The 16,844-nt window shown below is 40.4% G+C and overlaps 1 long non-coding RNA gene across 1 annotated transcript in view; it reads right to left on the reverse strand.

Annotated features, from left to right (window-relative positions):
• The window catches only part of LOC133245873 (uncharacterized), a 178,463-nt gene that overhangs the window by 143,785 nt on the left and 17,834 nt on the right, over nucleotides 1–16,844 (reverse strand). The window lies entirely within an intron of this gene.

Consider the following 16,844-nt stretch of genomic DNA (forward strand, 5'->3'; position numbering starts at 1 on the left):
AAACAACTAAGATCCCCAATAAAGGTCTGATTAAATAAATTAAGGTACATATATAACACAGAGCAGAATCTAGTCATGAAGGATTATGAATCAGAAGTGCATATAGTGACATGAAAAGCTGTATAGTAGGTAAAAGAAGTTACAGAATAATACAGTATCTCATTTGCATAAGAAGCATAAAAATACACATACATAAGACTATTAAGTGTTCAGTTAGTGCACCAAAAAGTTAACTGTGCTGGGATCTGGATGTTGGCTATTAGAATTACGTTTAGTGCTTTTCCTTTTGATTTCCTCTCATTTTTCTCTACCAGAAACATTATTACTCTTATACCAAAAGAAGTCAGAGAAAGAGTAACAAAAAATATCTGAGAAAGATTAGAAAGAAGAACGTAAACATAAAATATTTGGAAATGACCTTCACAAAATATTCATGTTATTTGAAGAAAATTACAACACTATTCTTAGAGGTAAAAAAAAAAAATGATATTTGAAGATAAATGGATCCATCTGTCTATCATCCATCAAGTCTCTGGCTAAAAGGCAATATCATGAAGATTTAACTTTTCAATTTAATTTACAGGATTAAAATAATCCCAAAAAAATCCAGGTGAAGTAATTTTTCTAATTGATAAAACAGTTCTAAAGTTATCTGGAAGAATAAATGAGACAACAGAATAATAAAAGAAAGAAAGAAATATTGACAACAGAATTCTGAAAATTAAAAATTAAGAGGTTAGATGTGTTCTAATGGATAAATTTTTAAATGAATGATAGGAACTTGCCTGGTGGCCCAGAGGCTAAGAGTCTGTGCTCCCAGCGCAGGGGGCCCTGGTTCAGTCCTTGGTCAGGGAACTAGACTCCCTCCCCCCGCACCATGCCACAACTAAGAGTTCTCATGCCATGACTAAAAGGTCTAGCATGCTGCAGCTGAGATTCAGCACGGCCAAATAAATAAAGAAATACTTTAAAAACTATTTAAGAAATAAGTAAAATTAATGATAAAGCAACAACTACTGAACCACTATGATACAAATAGGAAGCTCTTTAATAGCTAGTACAAAGTGCTCAAACATCATTTTATATTTTTAGAAACAGTGAATGTTGGAGGAAATAATGGTCATAGAGAAAGCAGAAGATAAATAATGTTGGAATAATGGCTCCAAAATCACAGCAGATGGTGACTGTACCATGAAATTAAAAGACGCTTGCTCCTTGGAAGAAAAGCTATGACCAACCTAGACAGCATATTAAAAAGCAGAGACATTGCTTTGCCAACAAAGGTCCATTCAGTCAAAGCTATGGTTTTTATAGTCGTCATGTATGGATGTGAGAGTTGGACTATAAACAAAGCTGAACAGCGAAGAATTGATGCTTTTGAACTGTGGTGTTGGAGAAGACTCTTGAGAGTCCCTTGGACAGCAAGGAGATCCAACAAGTCCATCCTAAAGGAAAGAAATCCTGAATATTCATTGGAAAGACTGATGCTGAAGCTGAAACTCCAATACTTGGGCCATCTGATGCAAAGAACTGACTCATTGGAAACTACCCTCATTCTGGGAAAGATTGAAGGCCGGAGGAGAAGGGGATGACAGAGGATGAGATGGTTGGATGGCATCACTGACTTGATGGACATGAGTTTGAGCAAGCTCCAGGAGTTGGTGATAGACAGGGGAGCCTGGCGTGCTGCAGTCCACGCGGTTGCAGAGTCAGATACAACTGAGAGAATGAACTGAACTTAATAGCTAAGGAAGGATAGTTAATTTTTTACCTTAAAATATATTCTGAAACAAATTTGACTGTATTTATCTAAATTATAGATGAATTAATGTGAAAAATTTAAATCATTATACAGAGGAAACAGAAAATATGCAACATATTCACGATGGTATTAATATGTCACTAAATCCAATAACTTTGCAGTACCAACTGATAGTCTTGATTACCAACCTTCTTTTTCTTCCCTTTGCTTCTTTGACTTCTACAATATACAATGCCCTGATTTTTCACCCCACTTTGGTTGCTACTTCTCCAATTCCTTTGTAAGATTATCCTCCTCCAAAAGCCATTATACATTTGAGTTCCTCAGAGCCCATTCTTTCTCTACACTGTCTCCCAAGGTATTCACATCTATACCCACAGCTCCAATTACCACCTCTACTCAAGCGACTCAAATTTAACTCTAGCGCAGCCATTTCTTTCCTACTAGTATAGGTCAAGATCGCTGAAAGATACAGGTGGTGCAACCAAATGTACCATAATTAAGGAGCCTGTAGTCACAAGATCATTTGCAGAGGGCTTAGGGAAAACAATAGAGAATCTATGCTCCAGCATCTCAGGGAAATTTTCCTGCCTAGACTTTAAGTAGGAGATGGAAGTGATTAATGGATTACAAAGGAAAAAAACAGGAAGACATGGGAGGAAGAAGAGCAGGAGAAGCAGGAGGCAAAGGAGGAGGGTTTGAAGGAGTCAAGGTGGAAAGAGAAGGAGATGGGAAAGGGGAAGAGATGATGCAGGATGTAGACGATACAAACACTCAGCCTTCACTCTTCTTCCTAATCTGCCTATACCTCCCCTTGACTGAATGCAACTAGAAGCCAGAGCACATGGGGGCCATGTGATGGAGATACATGGAATCTTGACACCTCCCACACAGGTCAGAGTCTCTGGACATGCATCAGAGTAGAGATGGGTGGAGACTGGCTCTAGATGGGGAGGCAGAAGAGATCTATTCACCTCCTAGTTGGCTTCTTCTCTAGGACATGCAGGGGTATTTAAAATTCAACACGTCCAAGATTAAACTCATGAACTGCCCACTCCACAAGCTCTCAAGAACAAAACTAATAAAAAACAAACTGACCCTCTTTCAGTGCTTTCTGTGTCATCAAAGGGCATCAAGGTCAGGGCTGGATCTCATAACAGGGTAGGAATGGGTTGGATCGGGGCAAGAGTAGGTGCAGATAGATCACCGAGGAGGCTATTCCATTAGTCCAGGCAGAAGTGATGCTAGACGAACCAGAGAACGTTTGGAAATGATGAACATGAGTGGGTAGGTTGAAGTAGATAGATTGAAGAGATGTTTAGAAATAAAATTTTTAGGACTTGCTATTAGAATGGATGTTGGAGGTAAAAGTAATGCGGTTCTCAAAGATGACACCTTCAGTGACATCCCATGGATCTTACGAAGGAGACACAACTCCTTGACATGGACTCTTGCCCCTGCGTGGTCAGCGTCCGCACCCCCCACCCTTCAACCTTCCACCTTCATCTTGCACCAGGCTCTTCTCAGGATGTGGACTCTGTTTACACTCTTTCAGTCCTTCCGGTTTCCTGTGCTTGCCCCTGAGCTGGACCTTTGCACCTGCTCTTTCCACTGCCTGTAATGCTCTTACCCAACTACCTAATTCCTCTTTATCATTCTGAGCTCAGTCACCACTTCCCCAGGAAAGCTGCCCCGACTTCCCTAACTCTAGTCCTCTTTTGAAAGCTCTCCTACACTGTGTCCTTCCCATCATAGGACTTATCCATTAATACTTACATGCATTTATGTGGCTTTTCAGTTAATTTCTAATATACACCAATGCCCCACCAGGATATGAACTCCAGGAGGACAGGGACTGTGTCTTTCTTGACTCACAATAGTCTTATTGTCTCTAATAATGCCTGGCACCTTATAGTTCACACACACAGACACATATACACACTCTTTAATGAATGAATGAATAAAAGTAAATGCAATGGAATATATCATTAAAAAAAACCACTGATGGATTTAATAGATTTAGATTACATTCTTACCTATATTAAACAAAAGTAAAGAATAAATTATAAGTGATAAATTTGGAGATATATTCACAATGTAAAGAAAGGCAAGAAGACTATATTCTCAGTAGAGTCCTTGCCACATCAGCAATACAGATGCTAAGAACACCCAACAAGAATTGACAAAATGAAATAAAAAAACAGCAACAACAACTACAAAAGCCCATAGAACAAAAAGGGTTATGATAAACTTTCACTGAAGAAATTGAAACTCCAAATAAAAGTGACCTAAAAAATAAGGAAATACTATCTCGTGGAACCAAAAGGAGAGGATGGCTTCTTTTGGGATCATAAGATGGTACCCAACAGTCACTGGGGGGCGGGGGGCAACATGTTCTCTTGTTCACATTCATCAGAAGAGAAATGGAGTCTCTTTGCTACCAGTACAATATAAGCACTTCTCCTTAGCTTCACTGAGTCAGTTTCGGACCAGGCTCGATCAATTCTGCTATCAGAGGAATGCCATATTCTGACTTTGAACCATTCGCTAGCAAGAGAGATTGGATTTGCACGTTTGGTTTGTGTTAATTGAGACCCATTCCTGGCACTGGGGTCAATTCCAGAAACCACAGTGTTGCTGAGGAATCAAATACAAAGTTCACTGATACTGGCCAACCATGGGGGGAAACAGTCAACCTTAGGAGTGAAGCAGATACAAGAAAACAAGGACAGCAGTGAGGTGTCATTGTTCAACTTGCAAACTTCAAGTCTGCTTGAACTGTACAAAATTATCATTCATTTAAAACAGCTTATAAATTGATTGAATCTTTCTGGAGGGCAACTTGGCAATATATGAAAAACCTTGAAAACACTTATGACAGATTTTGGGAAGCATGCATGTGTATAGAAATAAGACAGAAACACACAAAAATGTTCTTGTGGTTGTTACTGGCTGGCAAGTTTATGGGTAATTTTTATTTTCTTTTAAATATTTTCCAAATATTCTTTAACAAGCCTAATTTTGTTTATTCAAACACAAAGAACATGAAGGAACCTGTTATTTCAGAACATGGACCACTTTCAGTCAGAAATATCCTCTGAAAGCTTAAGCAGTGGGAAAAGCAGTGGCAAGGTTTCATTGTTCTCTGAAGGGGATGAAAAGAAAACAACAATCTATCTGAATCAAAGATTCCAGGTTGCAGAATCCAGTGGGGGAAGAAAAAGAAACAAGTCATAAAATCCTGCAGAAAGATATGTAGCTATCTACACAACATTTAGCACAAGGTTTATTCTAATCCATGCTCTAGTTCAGCTCCAGAGGCGCCTGGCTAGAGGCCTTAGTGCGCAAACAGTCAGAGTCACATGACCAGACTGAGCTGGGTCTACCGTCGCTTTTGCTGAGAACAGGCAGGCCAGTTTTAAAAACATGAGCACAGGAAAACATCTGAACTCACTTTTAAGTGAAGAGTCTGAACACCTGGGATTAAGAAATGTGTGTTACTGAACTGGGACTTCCAACAGATCTTTAACCATGAGTATCAGTGACAATGTCCTTCCTCCAGATTTAATTTGATCATTTTCCCTATTTTTTTCTCAGACCACCCGTTTGATTCTCCACCTTTCTGAGTAACCTTAGACAAGTCATTTAACCTCTGCTGTAGCCTTTCAGAGAGAGGCTCTGTCATGGACTTCCCTCTATCTCAACATCTCCAGGGTTTCCTTGAAATGAAAGATCAGGAAAATCTATAAATTTAGCATAGCCTTCAGGAGAAGGAAAGGGCAGCCCACTCCAGTACTCTTGCCTGGAAAATCCCATGGACAGAGGAGCGTGGTAGGCTACAGTCCATGGGGTTGCAAAGAGTAGGACACGACTGAGCGACTTCACTTTCAGGCTAATACCACTGTATTTTTACACCGTCCTTGTTTTAAGGGCTTACAAACAGACCTTTCACCTAGATAAGAAGGGAGTTTTTGCCAGCATCAGATACTATCCCATCAGTCTCCCAGCAGTTACAGCAATCCAGCAGCTCAGCCTGTGCCTACATGGGCCGTGAACGTACAAGTGAGGACAGCAGAGAGGCAGGAAATGGGGTTAGGTTGATTTCCATCTATTAGCAGCGGCTTAAACTGGCGTGCTGGGCAGCTCCGTCCCCCATTGGCCACAGCTGCTACAACAGCAGGATGAGGCTTGACCTATATCTGTCGGGTGGAAGGCAAACCCTGAATTTGTTTGTAGCAAACTTCAGTGTTCCAGAACGCCAAGTTTCCCTTGTGCTTGACCACATACAATATTTTTATCAGGAACCGTGATATCCTCCACCTGCGGGGAGCTTAACATCTGTGGGTTCCCCCCTCCACGTCGATTCTTTTGCTTTCTTTCTCACTGCCTCTCTCCCTCCTGTTGCCCTGTGACCACTTTTGTCCCCCTGCATCTGTGTCATTCTCTGGCGGGGAGAGGTTGTGATGATCACAGCTGTGCTCCTTCTAGCAATCACGGTCACACGGGCCCTTCTCTGCCTGCCCCAGTTTCCATGTGACCAAGTGTGCCCATCCCTGGCACTGGCAGTTGCTACCCAGGTTAGCACGGCCTCATGCCTGCATGTGCCCTTCTGGGCCATCGAGAGTTTCAGAATGTGTCAGTCGCTAATACCACTGCCGCTGTAGACAGAAATACAGAAGCCTGTCCAAAACATGGGTCCTAAACTTCCTACGCAGTAAATGTTTAATAGTTTTTGAAGGCCAGATAATTTCAAGATAGCATGCAAGTGTTTGGACATTGGTTTCCCCAGGTTAGAGAATAAGGTACTTGAACTTGCACTGAGGCAGTCACCATGCAAACATGGCAAAGCCCCTTTCCTTTGTCTTGGGTCTCAGTCAATATGGATGTTGCTTTGAGTCTCAGTCAGGATGTGTGGTATTTATTTACACTGACATCACAATGAGAAACTTAACTGACTCAGTTCTGCCGTCACACTACAGCCTCAGTGCAGTTAGACTTCTATTTATAATGCAGAAACGGCTCTCCATTACCTATTCTCATTTCTTCACTGGGGCCGTGTAGGAACAGAAAAGCAGCCCAGATGATGGAAAATTATTCCAGCAACTCAGGTCCCCATGTACACAAGCCACATCACTGTAATTTGAGATGGGAAAGACCTATTAAGTCATCCCACTGATTCTCTGAGGGCGTGTGGTGGTTTTTTCCCTCTCCAATATGCTGATCTACTTTTTAGTGCCTTTTCCAATTGTAAATGTCACAAGTGATGGGGCTTCCGTGCCTTCCTGGGGGACAGCGCAGCTCAGTCAATAATAGGTCTCTCCATTAGGGCATGAGACCTGCTCAGCCACGTAAATCATCTTTGTTTTGACTTTCATTTCCACCCCTCCTCCTGCCGTCCCCTTGGATCACACTAAATTATTCCTCTCCGTCCCTGCTATTTACACCCTTCAAGTTCTTATGGCCAATGAGCCAGTCCCTCTTAGTGAGAGCCAGTGGTCATGCTGGGAGACTTATCTCTTTCATCTTCCCTCTGAAGGCAGTCCCTTCAGGCTGATCAATCAAGTTTGTTGCTCTTAGATGAATGCCAATTGGTTTCTCAATAATTTGCCACATTTCTTTGTCACTCTGGCTGCTCAGGAAAATCCCCTTTGTTTGTCTCTGTTGTTGCACAAGAAGATGATGGAAGTAGAATCTCTGCTTACAGCAAACAGAGTGGACCTCTTCAGCCACCAGGCATCCTCCTGCCCCCAGGACACTGGCGTCACCCAGGCCCTTATCTTTCACTCTCTTACTTGGGTGTGGAGCTACTGTGTTAATAGGACTTCGGTGTGTTTGTAGAGACAGGAAGAGATAATATGTATTTCATCCAACCAGCTTTCCTTGTGGCATATTTAGTTAATGCCCATTAACTGTTTAAATCGTAGTTTGCTGCCCATCTCAATCCTCAGTTGGAAAAGCTTCCTTGAACTCCCTCAAGGGAAAGCTAGCCTCCTATTTTCCATTAATGCTCCCACGCTTCCTGATTACTAAAGAGGACGACATAGCCACACTGGACACCTTGGCCAGAGGGGGAGTTCCCCTGCTATGAGAGGGACAGACCTTGAACAAACTGAATGTCACTGCCAACCCGGAAATTTGGGGAGTGGATTTTGCAGTGCTAGGGTCAACAGTGTTCCAACCTGTCCCCTAATTCCCCTGAGTGCTAAAGTACCACATTTAATAAGGTCTTTCCTAATGTGTTCAATGTTCATATGTCTGCAACAACAATAACTAGCTCAATACTTTATGATCTGTTTTCATCCAGTTACTACTACTTAACAGTCACTAGAGGAGGAAATGGCACCACACTCCATTATTTTTGCCTGGAGAATCCCATGAACAGAGGAGCCTGGTGGGTTAAAGTCCATGGGGTCAAAGAGAGTTGGACATGAATGAGCGAGCATGCACACACATAACAGTCGCAACCACCTTGTAAGAAAGAAATTATCTTCTTTATTTTACCGGGGAGGAAACTGAGGCTTAGAGAAGTTCCATTGCCCAATTTCACAAATACTCAGTTAATTCTCCTTGCCATTCCCTTTTGTTCTTCTCCTGAAATCATTGGAAAATATGCTCCATGAGCAATATGTGAAAAGGCAGGCACTAACTGCATACAGGTTCCTAAAGTCACTGAGGCTCTGGTCATTGCATAATATTTCTCTGTGCTCTTAGTTGGCAAAAACAGAGTGACTAGACGTCATTCACAGTTCAATAGGAGTCCTATGGTTTATCTGCAATATAATTCAGTTGTTATTTGATGACAGAGTATATTAAAATTTATAACACAGAGGCTGCTATCTCCTTCTAAACAACAATGTAATATTATTAGGAATGAGCTAAAAGTGAGCTTATCTCTTCAAATACCAGTTCAGACCCTGAGGGGATCTGTTTTTCCTGCAAAGTTGATAAAATTATATACACCTAAGATAAAAGAAGAACTATATATGTCAATACATGTTTATTGCATGATTTGAAGAAACAAAGGACCTGAATAATACTGACTTTTTTGAGTAATTTAGAAAGCAGAAATATAATTTTCTACCAAATAGATGGTAAAGGAGGCACAGTATCCTAAAATTGTGCTAACAGCTAGGCAAAAGAGGGTATTGACTGCATCATTAATTTTCAGATAGTGCTTATCAATATTTTTAATTTGGCAAAAATGGGATTACAGTAGGAGAAAGACCCATGCTGAAAGGGTTTTATGCCATAAGGGATTGAAGCAACATCCAAACTGCCAGAAATTTGAACAAAATCCACATCAAGAAATGTATGCTGTTAAGTAAACTGCTTCTTTCTGTAGCCTGGCCAGAGAAAGCAAATTGCATGTGCACATATAAACTGTCAACACACAGAAACATGCAAAAATCTGTCTCTATCAAAATGGAAGGCAAAATTATTCCTTCTCTATCAGTGTTAAGATAGAAGGCAGAATTATTCTTTCTGCGTCAGCTCCGGGGCCCTCCCTGTCTCATGCGTAACTAACTCTAAATTGTACTTTGTGGCTAGACTGATGGTCTGTAACTTTGTTGCAAGACATTACAAAGTCAGTGTTCCCTTGAAGATGCACCCACGATGATTCCGGCTGTGTTTCTTCATACCCAGAACTTAATGGTAAAAAAGAAAACCCTTATTGCTTTTAAAAAAAAAGTACTACAAATGCAATACATGTTTACTATGCTGCTGCTGCTGCTGCTGCTAAGTTGCTTCAGTCGTGTCCAACTCTGTGTGACCCCATAGACGGCAGCCCACCAGGCTTCCCCATCCCTGGGATTCTCCAGGCAAGAACACTGGAGTGGGTTGCCATGTCCTTCTCCAATGCAAAGTGAAAAGTCAAAGTGAAGTCGCTCAGTTGTGTCTGACTCTTAGCGACCCCATGGACTGCAGCCTACCAGGCTCCTCCGTCCATGGGATTTTCTAGGCAAAACTACTGGAGTGGGGTGCCATTGCCTTCTCCGACATGTTTAAAAATACAATGAGAAAAAAAATAAAATAAAAACGATAGTTTTTATTTAGAAGTAACCAATTCTGACACACCCTCCTACTGCCTTATCTACATAGCTATATATAATATGTGTATATATTCATCTTTATTAAAACAGTGAGTTATTTGTTTTAATCTTCAATAATACTTCTTTGTTCCTTTAACTTAAGATCTCTGAAGCTCTTATGGGAAAACTGATGCTGTTTTAAACTGATCTAAATAGGGTGAAAAATGCTTTAATTAAAAGTTTTTAGTAATATATCTGGAGAAGGCAATGGCACCCCACTCCAGTACTTTTGCTTGGAAAATCCCATGGACAGAGGAACCTGGTAGGCTGCAGTCCATGGGGTCGCTAAGAGTCAGACACGACTGAGCGACTTCACTTTGACTTTTCACTTTCATGTGTTGGAGAAGGAAATGGCAACCCACTCCAGTATTCTTGCCTAGAGAATTCCAGGGATGGGGGAGCCTGGTGGGCTGCCGTCTATGGGGTCACAACAGAGTCAGACACGACTGAAGGGACTTAGCAGTAGCAGCAGCAGCAGTAATATATCTACCTCATAGGACTCCCATGAGATTTGAAATCTTTTAAAAGTACAAGACACCTTCTACAGCCAAACTTTGGATAAATACCTAGAAAATACATAACACCTATTATTCCGCTCAGTATGAGTCTATTTGAACTTTTCCATGGAGTTCAGTGTGTATCAGTGACCTGCAACACAATGCAGAGGGACTGGCATTGCCTAAACCCAGCTTTGGGAATTAAGGGAAGTGGGGCAGGAGTTTGATATCAGACCTAAAGGACTGATGTCAGTATCAGGCTCGTTTCTCAGCCCACCTACCTCCCCGACCATGCACATCGTCTTTGCTCCCAAGAACAGAGCTTCTCAGGAGTATTTTTTAAAACATCTTTCAGGTTATTCTTAAGTCTCAAATATTGAAATATCTATGAAGTCCTTGGAACCCTAGACAGAGTTTTGACTTTTTACACTGTATTGAATACTGGATTCCATCAGATTGAAGACACTATTAAGTTGTACCATTATTTTAAAGTGATGCTAAGAAAAAAGATGCTGCCAATTACATTATGACATGCCATTAATTTCACATTTGATGCAATTTTAGAGACGTTGCTTAGAAGAAAAGCTCTGATAAACCTAGGCAGTGTATTAAAAAGCAGAGACATCACTTTGCCTGCAAAAGAGTATAGTCGAAGCTATATTTTTATCAGTAGTCATGTACAGATATGAGAATTGGTCCATAAAGAAGGCAGAGCACCAAAGAATTGATGCTTTTGAATTGCAGTGCTGGAGAAGACTCTTGAGAGGCCCTTGGACTGCAAGGAGATCAAACCGGTCAATCCTAAAGGAACTCAACCCTGAATATTCATTGGAAGAACTGATGCTGAAGCTCCAATACTTTGGCCACATGATATGAAAAGCCAATTCATTGGAAAAGACTCTGATCCTGGGAAAGATGGAAGGCAAAAGGAGAAGAGGGTGGCAGAGGATGAGATGGTTAGACAACATCACTGACTCAATGGACATGAATCTGACAAAACTCCAGGAGACAGTGGAGGACAGGGAAGCCTGGCGTGCTACAGTCCATGGGGTCACAAGGAATGGGGCATGGCTTAGTAGTTGAACAACAATAACACACACTGCATAAAGAATGTCCAGTCACATACCATGAACAGACTTTTAGTGCCTACTGCATATTAGGTTATGTACAGAACATTTAAAATTAGAATAGATATCTTTGGCATTTCATTTGTTTATTTTTTTGGATTGAAATCAAAGCAAAATGTTCATATTTTAACATTTATGTTTCCATGGAGAATACTCATTTTTCCAGACCTAACTTTATGGTCTCAGAGTGGGAGCAGAGGCCATCCATATGGTCTTGAGTCTCTTTATCTCTTTGTAATGTATCCTCAGAGACAACAAAACTTTAAGTTAGACCTCTTTTCAGTTCAAGAAGCATGTCTGGGTTCTTTCAGCTTCAAGATTCCAGCTAGTCACTTAATTCAGTTTTTAAAAAATTCATCAGGTTTGGAAAATGCAGATTTATTCCAATCTATATTTATCATATCCTCTGTTTGGCCAGTTTAATTACCAGATTTAATACTTAGAGAGAGTGAAACTCAGGCCACTTAACTGTTTTGTCCCTCAGCATTCAGGGAGGTTCTTTTTTGTCTAGGTAAGTCTGTCCAACACAAAGTACAGTCTTGTTCAGGCTCTTTTAATCTTACAGATCCAAATATGTTCTTTTAGTTGCCTAAGATATCTCTTCTCTTGAGCGTCCCTGGTGGGTCAGTTGGTAAAGAAATCTCCTGCAATGCAGGAGACCTGGATTTCATTCCTGGAAGATCCCCTAGAGAAGGAAATGCCAACCTATTCCAGTATTCTTGCCTGGGAAATCCCATGGACAGAGGAGATTGGCAGGCTACAGTCCATGGGGTCACAAGAATCGGACACAACTGAGCGACTAAACCACCAAAGCTTCTGTAATCCAAGTCCATATTTCCATCTTCTTTTAAATCATTCTGCCCCATGTTGGCAGCTGCTTTCTAGTATCCAAATCTAGAATCATGTAGTTTCCCCTTAGGGAGAGAAAGAGGCATTCCCTATTTATACAGAAGAGTAATTTGCTACCTGGGATATAAACACAGAGCCACTAGCCCGTCAAATGCGAATCTGCTGAGACAATAAGGGAACAACTTTGTATTGCTCCCAGCCTTTCCTCTTTGAGTTTTACCCTTTCTCCTTTTCTTGCTTTAAAATGATTATATTTAAAGCACAAGATAGAAATAGAAACACTAAAAATATTTAAAATGTGAAATTTTGATGGAGTTTTTAAAAAGCATATTTTAAGGAAATATACATACCGGTGATCTTTGGTGGAATAAGTTTACCAGCTGTGTACTGAAGGGTAATGGTGTATTTGAGCCCACTCTCTCCCATTAGGCTGCTCCCTGGGGCCACAAATAAACCCGTTAGCTAGAAAACAAGCTGGAGGAGGCTGAGCAAAGATTTATATCACCTAGGGCAAACTTTTCCTGAAAAGGCAGAAAAATCCCCAATAACTGTGAGGAAGGTGGACTCCAGAAGGCATTAATTAGCAACGGTCCTGAAGGGAAACCTCCAAGGGAATTCAGAGAAGATAGAGACTAAAGGCTGAGACAGGAAGGGGCGGGACTGATATGTGAGGCACAGGCCATAATTGCTTTTTGGAAGTGGCTGAATTGGGCAAAGACATCCTTATTCTTCAATGAACAGAAACATTTTTCTCTAGGTCATCTGGATTCTTTGCTCCCCCTAAATAAATACTTCTGGATCCAATCAGAGTGGGAGACAAACAAATCTAGTTGTTTAAAAATCCCACTCATATTGCTGAGCTGCTTTCTTATTGATTATAATTGTATCTTTCACTTATAACCTCAGTAAGTAACTGAGGTTCTAATTGTTGGTCTTGAAATGTGATGCCAGACCCAGGCCGTATTCCTTGAGATCACTGGGTTAATGTTCCTTCGTTTAGAAATGTAACTCCTAAAACGGTTTCCCTCAAAAATTGTGGGATGTTTAACCATTCCAATTTTATCTAACACAGATGATTAAAATACATTTAAACAAGTGTTTGTGTGTCTGCTACAGACTGAATGTTTGTGTCCTGGCAAAACTCATATGTTGAAATCTTAACCCCCAGTGTGTGACAGTATTAGGGGGTAAGTTTTTTTTGCAGGGGGTGGTTAGGTCCTTAGGTCCTCTCAGGAATGGCCCTAGGGCTCTTACAAAAGGGACTCCAGAGAGCTTTCTGGGCCCTTTCACACTGTGAGGACACAGTGAGAAGATGACTCTCTATAAACTGGGAAGCAGGGCCTCACCAAGATGCCGCATCTGCTGGCACCTAGATCCTGAACTTCCCTGCCTCCGGAACTGTGAGAAATAATGTTTGGCGTTTGACCCACCCAGTCTATGGTATTCTTGTTACAGCAGTCTGAAGGAAGATAGCTTCCAAGTGGGACGATGATATCTTCAAAAAAGAATTTTAGACGTCTCTTTGTTTGTGTTATATAATAAAGGGCTGATCTAAATTCAAAACTGGTTTTAATCACAAATAAAAACTGTAAATGCAGGTTCAAATAACAGTGTAGCTATCAAGTGCTGATGTTTTCTTTGCATTTCAAATATTTCTGGAAATATAAACATAATCAGTATGATTAAAGAAAAATGAAATTATCTCATGGCTTCATTTCCTGTTTTCATTACTCATTAAAACTTTGATAAGTGTGGTGAATAAAATGTACTACATAATTACAGTGTGCCAGAGATTCCTTTGGACACAACCTACATTAATTGTAAGGTGTTTTTAAATGAAATATGTGTGCCAGGTAATGGATATGGACTTCTAAGATCAACAGTCATCTTCCTTTGTGAATTCTTCAGTTCCTTAGCTTATCAGTAGAACACAATAACCAAGATAGCCAGCTTTTACTGAGTGCTTACTATGTGCCAGGCACTGTGCTAGGAGCTTTAGAAGTATCATCTACTGAACTCTTTTGAGAACTCTGTGAGCTAGGTTCACACCTATTTTACACACACGGTACCATAAGCTTAACTGTATGTTTTCTCTGTGCCATGTTAGTTTTAGGCAGGGAACTAAACTCTGGAAGTTCCATGTAATAATTTTACCATAATAAGAAATTACTTGAAGGATCAATTTTATTTGCAGTGATGAGAACACAGTTTGCTGCCACCAATGGGCTTGATGCTATGTAATAAATATCCCTTATCATTTGCATAATTCCTGATATATTGTTTTATTTCTAAATGTTAACATGTTTGCAGAAAGTCATGTTTGTGTGTGGGAGGCTGTGCACAGGCACATGTGTGGTGGTAAAGCATTCTTTCTAGTAATATGTGTAAAACCTATTTTTTTCTACATATAGAGGAATGTCAAGCCACCCAGATATGAAAATAAAAGCCATCAGTTATGCCAGTGCCCTCAGGGAACCATTGTTAACATTTTGGTGTATATTCTCCAAGTTGCTTTTATCCATGTGTATATAAAAATATACTCAAATTTAACTGGAAACATACTTTATAGCTTGGTTTGATTTTACTGATTTTTAAAAATTCATTTGATAATAGTATATCAAAATGCTTTCTTACAATCATTAAAGTTTCCTACGTAATTTGAAACACAGAATCCCATTGCATGGTTATACTTTAATAACTAGACCAAGCCCTTATCGTTGAACATAAGTACAGGTGGGAAAACTTTAAATATAAATTCCTAAAGTCTTCCCCACGTTATAGGTCTTAGATCTTTCATGATTATAAAAGCATTGAACCAAATTTCTATAGATCTTAATTTTAATCTAAAACTACAGGGTTAAAGGCAACTTCAGAGGAATTTAGTCAATTTTCCTACTTCTACATAGGAATATATCACTGTCTCAGATATATCTTTCTAGAAACTATCTTGAATTTAATGAGGGAAGTATAATATTATGGAGACTTGGTGTCAGGAGCACAGGCTTTGACCCTGGACCGAATACTAAATAAAGGACTCTGACCTTTGACTTGGACTTTATTACTCTCATTTACTTTGTTTCTATGAGGATTCCATTGCAGGGTTTTTGAAAGATTCCATAAGATAATGTATATAGCTTGTCCTGCACAGTATAGATGCTGAACATATGCTAGAACATTTTATTTACCCTGCATTTCTCAAATCTGTAAGATGTCCTTGCATTTTTCTACAATTCAAGTAAACACAAAGCAATATTTCTGAAGATCATTACTAAGTCCTCGAAACTGGTTTGATGTTTTCTAGAGTCTGCTTTCATAATTCTTAAACATTCAGACCTTCCGAAATTGCAAGACACCAAACAGTGTCAGACTTTATTTTTCTGGGCTCCAAAATCACTGCAGATGGTGACTGCAGCCATGAAATTAGAAGACGCTTACTCCTTGGAAGGAAAGTTATGACCAACCTAGACAGCATATTCAAAAGCAGAGACATTACTTTGCCAACAAAGGTCCGTCTAGTCAAGGCTATGGTTTTTCCTGTGGTCATGTATGGATGTGAGAGTTGGACTGTGAAGAAGGCTGAGCACTGAAGAACTGATGCTTTTGAACTGTGGTGTTGGAGAAGACTCTTGAGAGTCCCTTGGACTGCAAGGAGATCCAACCAGTCCCTTCTGAAAGAGATCAGCCTTGGGATTTCTTTGGAAGGAATGATGCTGAAGCTGAAACTCCAGTACTTTGGCCACCTCATGCGAAGAGTTGACTCATTGGAAAAGACTCTGATGCTAGGAGGGATTGGGGGCAGGAGGTGAAGGGGACGACAGAGGATGAGATGGCTGGATGGCATCACTGACTCAATGGACGTGAGTCTGAGTGAACTCCGGGAGTTGGTGATGGACAGGGAGGCCTGGCGTGCTGCAATTCATGGGGTCGCAAAGTGTCAGACACAACTGAGCGACTGAACTGAACTGAACGGAAGTTATACAGGAGATATTGCCACTGGTCTGGCCAGTGACACTGATGGTGGGAAATTTCACCATTCTTTATATATTGTCTCGCTGCCATTATAGAAAGAACTCACTGAATTCTTAAGAGATTCTGATGTTATTCACTTGGGTTCCATTTATAGGCCAGCATGACAAGGATAACTGCTTTCCTGTGTTGTACTTATTTCTTGATACTGACTCTTCCTCTTGCTTAGAAGCAGTTCCTTGTTTCAAGTTAGTTTCATTCATTTGGGTCTGTTTTCCAATGTCAGACTATTTGGTTTTAATTGTATGGTCATGTCATCTGCACATGTACTATAATCTATTCTTAAATTGCTGATTGCATTTAGGGCAAATGAGTTAATCTGCACCCTCACAGTTCAACAAGAAGCCATTTATCCATCTATGCAGTGGAGTAGGGACACAGAAATAAAGCCTGCCTCTTTTGGAAGCAGTTTTCTTCTTAATGCGAGTCCAGTAGCTGAGAGTTTCTCTAGCCTTACATGTTTGAGTAGATTTTGGTATGTCATCTGTGTGGA

The sequence above is a fragment of the Bos javanicus genome, chromosome 4 (assembly GCF_032452875.1).
Source record: "Bos javanicus breed banteng chromosome 4, ARS-OSU_banteng_1.0, whole genome shotgun sequence".
NCBI lineage: Eukaryota > Metazoa > Chordata > Mammalia > Artiodactyla > Bovidae > Bos > Bos javanicus.